The following is a 6000-nucleotide window of genomic DNA, read 5'->3' on the forward strand; positions in this document are numbered from 1 at the left end:
TAGTTTTACGTAGCGCTTTACAGATACATTTTTCAGACTCAGTCCCTGCCCCGTGGAACTTACAATCTATGTTTTTGGTGCCTGAGGAACAGGGAGATAAAGTGACTTGCCCAAGGTCACAAGGAGCCGACACCAGGAATTGAACCAGGCTCCCCTGCAGCAATCTCAGTGTCAGTCAGTGTCCTTACTCACTGAGCCACTCCTTCTCTCTCTATGTGGCCACTTATTTCAAAATCAGAAACGCTGTGGTTCCTAAATGGTTACTGGAGCAACCCAAGGAAGCTTAATACATTAACTCGTTAAAAAGGGCATAAAGAGTGGGAAAAAATGGAGCACTTATGATGCAATACAACAGAACTGATTTATTTAAGAAACACATATAGGATTTTGAGTGTGATCATTTTTAAACAAATTAAAGGAAACGGTTTCTTACTCTGCTCTCAATGAACCTCTTGAACTCACTACCACTGGAGGTTGTGACATCAAATTTCATTTATGGCTTTAAAATAGGGCTAGCTCCATTCATGGAGAGTAAGTCCGTAGATGGATACTAGCAGCATGGACATATCTGGAGGCAGGGAGTGGGTGATAAGCTCACGCAGGAGCTTCCAGTACTGGCCACTGTAAGGCAGGAAGGTTCAACTCTAGTCCTCAAGCACCCATCCCACCAGGTCAGGTTTTTTGGATATCCCAGCTTCAGCACAAGTCAAAGACTGAGCCCCTGATTGAGAAACCTGTGCTGAAGCAGGGACTGATTGAGTCACTTGTGCTGAATCAGGGATATCCTGATGACCTAGTGGTGAAGAGGGGGGGACCTTAAGAATTGACGTTGAGCAGCCCTGGTGTAAGGCAGGATACTGGGCTTGATTGACCATTTGGTTTGAACCGTTATTAGCCGTTCTTATTTTTTTTAACAGAGAATTACAGCCCTGTAAGCCTGACATTAATCGCGGGGAAGCTATGTGAAGGTTTGTTAAGGGATTATATTCAGGAATACATTTTGGATGCAAAAAGTATAAGTAATAGCATGGATTTATGAGGGACGGGTCATGCTAAACTAAGCTTATTGGTATTTTTTTGAGGTTGGAAGTAGGCATGTTGACCAAGACCATGTACTTGATGTAGTCTACTTAGATTCAGAAAAGTCTTTTGATACGGTCCCACACAGGCTAGTGTAAAACGTAAAGGAAATGGGTCTGGGTGAAAATATTTGCATCTGCTTTGAAAAGTGGTTGAAGGATAGGCAGGGGAGAGTTGTCCTACATGGAATCTTGTCAGATTGGGCTCAAGTTGTAAGTGCAGTACTGGGCCACTGCCTTTTAACTTGTTTGTTAATGAGCATGAAGTCAGCAAAGATAGTAAAGTCTCCCTCATTGCTGATGACGGAAAATTATATATGGTAGTAAACTCGGAGTAGGATGTTATTTCTCTACAGAAGGACTTCAATACACTGAAAGCTTGGACAGGTAAGGCTGCGTCCAGGGTTGCAGCAGCCGTGCGGAGGCGCGCTGAGGCTGAGGGAAAGCGGGTGCTTTCCCTAGCCTTGGTTAGCGCGCCGTCCGGGGGCGGGCCAGTGACGTCACGGAGCTGGTTCGCCCTCATTGGGCGAACCGCTCACGTGACCGCCCTGCGCTCCCGTGAGCGCTTGAATCTAAAAATGTCATAAGACCCACGCTTCCGCACGCTTGCGGAAGCGTGTGCGAGCCCCTGCTAAAGCCGCTCTCATTGCGGCTGCAGGGGCTCACTGGTAAGCGAGAGCGCCTCAGCACGGGCGCTGACCATGCCCGAGGCCTAATGAGGTAGAATTGCTGCTTTTAAATAAGTGCTACATAATTTAAGAAATGTTTAAATATTATTAATCAAAATCAAAAGGGGTGAGCTTTTTTCTTCAATAAATAACCTTTTTTCCTTTCTTGGATTGTGACTAAAAAAGTTGTTGTTCCCACTAACGGCATCACGTACTTATGCTGAAAATCTCTTCATAAAAAAACAAAACTTTGAAGCTTGAGTATCTGATTTGTACCTTTTTACTTACTTTCAAGTATAATATAAATATGAAAAATGGTAAGTATGTGTTGAAATCTGTCAATGTTACCGATTTTCTGTTTAAATCAATTTTAGCAATATGTTATGTTAAAGCTGCAGTTCAAGCTGACATTTTAAATTCTTTTTTTCCCCCCATTCAATATGTGCATCAATACAATCTGCACACTGACAAGTGATTAGCTAAGTTGCCGATCGATCCGTTCTCCTGTAATCGATCGCGGAATCGGGTTATTTAATTCACTGTTAGGGCTGCACAAGAGTACCCAGGATGCAAAGTTGTGTGTGGAAGATCATGTGTCCAGGCAGGCACTAGATTCAATTGGTACACTGCTAGAGAGAGGGCAGGAGCCAGAGCCTGTCTCAAGAGGAAGGGGATGTGACTTTGTAAATGGTTTCTATAGAAACAAATATGCTTGTGTAGGCTAGTGCCCCTGGCTACAGCCTTCCACTGGCCTCAACACTATAAGTCCTGAGAGCACCATGCAGTTTTGAGGTAAAACTCCTGCAGTTTCAGCCTGGATGGTTACAATATTGCCATATCCAGGGGCAGGCCTAACCGGCAGTTGGCATGTCTTACCTGGGAAGGGTACTGACTGGGTCACATGCAGATTCTGTGATGCCTGTCAGTACCTGGACCTGCCCTGTTATGGGGCAGGGTTACAAGCCCCTCCCCCCAGGTATAAAAGCTTGAACTCCATCAAATTGTGTGTTGTTGTTGGTGTGTGTCTTCCCTCCCTCAGAGGAGTGGGAGTGATTCCCTTTGCCCCGTCAGGGGGGGAAGGAGCTGAGGAGGGAATCCTGGGGTCTGCTCCAGGGAAGAAGGAGAAGGAATAAAGACCAGTTATACCATCACAAGTGTCTGAGTCTGTCCGTGAGAGAGTATGAGCCTGTGGGGATCCATCCTGCCTCTGCCAGGATCCCCATGGGATGGAGGCGCTGCTCCCTAAGAAGGAAAGCCCTGTCCTGTTGCTGCTCCCATACACCATCCGCGGAGCCCTCAGACCTCCTGTAAGGCCACAGGTGAGCTAACAGCACCAGAGAACACCCATGTAGTAGCCAGATCTCCGGTAAGGGGGAGGAACAGCTGCTACATTTAGAATACATTAAAATGTCTTTAACATTTTTGTTATTTTTTAAATGCTACAAGTATTTTCTCATAGTACAGAACCGATATTGTTTTTTTTTTTTTAAACACACAAGTAGGATATTGCTTGAACTGCAGCTTTAAAGGGGACTGGACATTTACAAACAAAAGCCATGCAACTATTTATTTTAGCAATAACGTGGCAGAATGCATTGAGCTGTGTAAAGGATAACCGAGAGAAAAGCAGCAAAAGGAATATAGCATGTCGCTTGTCATAAAGACACGGGATTCCTGTGTGAGAATTCACACTTTGCAATTATCTTCATTGCAAACCTGTGCTTTGACCATAACGCGAGTACCCTTAAATGTTTAACTCCTTCACACAGAATGCTCCAAATAAATGTAAAAGCCAATGTAGTTCAAAAAGATCTTCTTTATGGAAGCTGCTGTTAGCTTTGCTGAGGAAGTTTTAGATTATTGCTGACAGTGCTTTGCAGGATCTTAGCCAAGGTGTCTGCCTACAAGGACTCGAATCAGTGAGACGGCATAGTACAGAGTCACGGGGACGAAGCACAGCTAAACACTTAGCTTTGCATTGTCCCAGTCTCTCCCAGTGTCCCCATGACTCCCCAAATTAGGGCTGTTATATACAGCATGCGGCCGTCTGGCCGCGCTTGCCTATGCGAACGCGCGTGCTGCATACTTTTCGTAAGTATACAGTGTTGAGTGTGTTTGTCTGTGTTTGTGTACAGGCATACCCCGCTTTAAGGACACTCACTTTAAGTACACTCGCGAGTAAGTACATATCGCCCAATAGGCAAACGGCAGCTCGCGCATGCGCCTGTCATCACGTCCTGAACAGCAATACCGGCTCCCTACCTGTACCGAAGCTGTGCGCAAGCGGGGAGACTATAGAGCCTGTTACACATGTGTTATTTACATCAGTTATGCACGTATATGACGATTGCAGTACATGCATCGATAAGTGGGAAAAAAGGTAGTGCTTCACTTTAAGTACATTTTCGCTTTACATATATGCTCCGGTCCCATTGCGTACGTTAATGCGGGGTATGCCTGTATGTATATGGGTGTGTGTGTGTGTGTGTGTGTGTGTGTGTGTGTGTGTGTGTGTGTGTGTGTGTTTGTGTAATTTATTATTTATTAAAAAAAAAAACATTGGTAAAAATAAAAAATTTATTAGTCTTGTGCAGACACACAAATACATACACACACACACACACACACAGACATACACACACACACACACACACACACACACATACATGCATACATACACACACACACACACACACACACACACATACATACATTCAGCGCCGGTAGCGGCACGAAAAGATGAATTTCCTCATCTTCGCCGCTGTCTGTCGGCTCCCCTCTTCCTGCCGCGCGCGCGGCCCTTGTATAGAAAGGCTGACTGACGTTAGCAACTAAAATTCCGCGCGCACAGCATAGAACGCGCCCAGCACTATAGAACGTGCCTTATGCTACACAATGCTGACACACACTGACAAATACAGATCTTGCACCTTAATGTATAAATATGTACATAGGCACAGATCTTTGTAATGTATTGATAAAGAACACTAATTCACAGAATTTACACTCTAATTAAAGGGCACTCCTCTATTTACTCCTAAACTTACCCCCCCCCCCCCCCCCCCCCCCCCCGCTCCAGATGATCAGATTGTGGTATTTGAGACGAGGAGGGGCTAAAAGCCAAAACCCTGCTCTAAGTGGCCTCTTTTCCCTTTAAATGGCAGTAAGGGGCTTTGTTGCAGCACCTGCCGTTGTGGCTGAGATGTATTGCTTCCTTTGTCCAGGAAGAAAGACAAGGCCGTCTTATCAGATAGATAGAACACCAGAGGTGCTTATGTAATCGGCAAGCTGCCATGCTGTAGCAATATGATTCATTTGCAGATAAACTTGGAAGGAAAACCTTAGCATTGGCATTGTGCTCACGCTGGTTGTACGGTCCTGGCCTCTTTGTCAGTGTCTGGGACAACCCGCATAAATACAGTGACAGGTCCCCACCTCCAGTGCACAAAACTATCTTTTTTCCATTTAATCCGGGTTGCATACAATATTTTGAGCCTCATTCAGAAAACAAGACAAGGTACAGTGAGTTGCATGTGCTTACCACCTGTGGTCCTACTCACTAGTGTTTTGGGATTTAGGTTATTTGCTGTTAAATTCTCATTTGTTTATCATTTAATAGGAAATTTGATGAACATCATATAGATAATCACTCTGGTTGTTTTTTTACCCTGTTATAAGCATGTCCTCTTGAAAGCAGTATAATAAGTAGTATAAATGGTGTATATTAGTGTTGCCATTCAGTGTATAACTTTCCGTAAGATTAAAAAGCTATGAAGTATATTATACCATAAGGCAGGGGTGAGCAACTACAGTCATCAAGGGCCACCAACTGCTCAGGTTTTCAGGATATCACCTGCTGGTGGCTCAACTCAGTCCCTGCTTCAGCACAGATGGCTCAAGCAGAGGTTCAGTCTTTGTCTGAGCCTCTAATTGAACTACCTGTGCTGAAGCTGGGATATCTTGAAAACCTGACCTGTTGGTGGCCCTTGAGGACTGTAGTTGGCCACACCTGCCATAAGGTATTTCACACACACATTGAGATGAAATGGCCACAATTCCTTACACTCCCAGAAAAACATAAAGTACTCTGTATGATTTCATCTTTGAAAAGCTCTCTCAAAAAGAATGAGCAGAATTAACGTAGGACTCTTACAGAGACTCTCTCTGGTTAAAAGGTGGCACCGATAAAGCATGGGATACAGATGTAGCAGACGTCATTGCACCCGCTATCGCGCCTTACATCACTAATTGGC

The 6000-nt window shown here is 44.6% G+C and overlaps 1 protein-coding gene across 2 annotated transcripts in view; it reads left to right on the top strand.

The window, feature by feature from the left end:
- The window catches only part of ERI3 (ERI1 exoribonuclease family member 3), a 193567-nt gene that overhangs the window by 39350 nt on the left and 148217 nt on the right, over positions 1-6000 (top strand). The window lies entirely within an intron of this gene.

This window comes from Ascaphus truei, chromosome 10 (assembly GCF_040206685.1).
Source record: "Ascaphus truei isolate aAscTru1 chromosome 10, aAscTru1.hap1, whole genome shotgun sequence".
NCBI lineage: Eukaryota > Metazoa > Chordata > Amphibia > Anura > Ascaphidae > Ascaphus > Ascaphus truei.